Raw genomic sequence first — 1,296 nt, forward strand, 5'->3', positions numbered from 1 at the left:
TTCTGCAGCGACCGACTCCCCAGAAGTGTTTCACTACTCTGTGTTGGATTGTGACACAGTGTCCAAACACTACAGAGAATCAGAGCAAATGAAGACGTCTTGAGTTTGTGTCCACAGTTTAACACCAGATAACCAGCTCCTCAACAACCAGCTGAACAACCAGCACATGAACCTCAAGTGGTCGTAGGAATTATGACAGGAGCTAAGCCAAACCATCATCTTTTCCAAAACCTACCCAGTGGTTTAGTGTCTAAACCTAACCAAACATATGTCACGTACATAACGTCACTTCAGTTATTTGCTTGCGTGCGGTTCCATTCTGTCAGAACGAGATGAAAAAACATAAAACCTCGTCTTCGTCCTCTTTTCACTCGGCAAACAACAGAAGCGCTTTTGAACCGGAGCATCAACCTGAGCGCTCGTCCCCGTCCAGTCGGCCACGTGTCGTGTCGCCGCTTCAAGCAGGAAACTGTTTCTAACACATTTACAAACCCGCCGTCCACCAGCGTCTGACCTCTGTGACGCCTCCTCAACCAGAACAGGAGTTTATGACAACATGGACGAGGAAAACGTCCCACAGGAGATCATGTGAAGACAAATGTAACAGCTGAGGTGCTTAATTACAGACAGACGTCCTGCTGGGGGGCTGCTGTTGATACCGATCAATGGATGTGGAGTCTAGATGATCAGAACATGATGTGACCTGCTGTGTTTGAAAGGCCTCTGATCCACAAACCTGCCTGTGACCTTCATGACCTGTTAGACGGAAAATGGCAGGATTATAAAAAACGGATCGGTCGGCGGTGAAGTGACACAGAAACACAGATGAAAAGATGATGAACAGACAGAACCCCCCCCCGGTAGTGTCCTGTGAAGAGGCAGAGCGGTGCTTCATGATGCGATGGCTCTAATTTAGAGACGAGGAGGATCTTTTTTCTTTTTTAATCTCCGTGCCGAGTCGATGACTCTCCTTTGATTCCTGTTTGCTGATAAAGACGTTTCTTTGCCTGACAAGCCGACGTCGGCGCTCTGATGCTGAGAAATAAAGAGGCTGTCGAAGCTTTTCTTTACTGTGAAATAACAGAGAGAGAAAAGAGACAATGAAACCTCTCAGGTGGAAGAAGGGGGGGGGGGGGGGTCTACAGGCAAAGATGGAAATAAGGCAGAAAGAAGAGAAGAGAAGCAAAATAAATGAACCCAAAGGAAGCCGAAGAGATGATGATGAGGTGGAGGAAGAGAGGACGGAGACGGATGGAGGACGGTGGACGTGACGAACAGCGTGTTCATCAGCAGAGG

This window comes from Pempheris klunzingeri, chromosome 16 (assembly GCF_042242105.1).
Source record: "Pempheris klunzingeri isolate RE-2024b chromosome 16, fPemKlu1.hap1, whole genome shotgun sequence".
Taxonomy (NCBI): Eukaryota; Metazoa; Chordata; class Actinopteri; order Acropomatiformes; family Pempheridae; genus Pempheris; species Pempheris klunzingeri.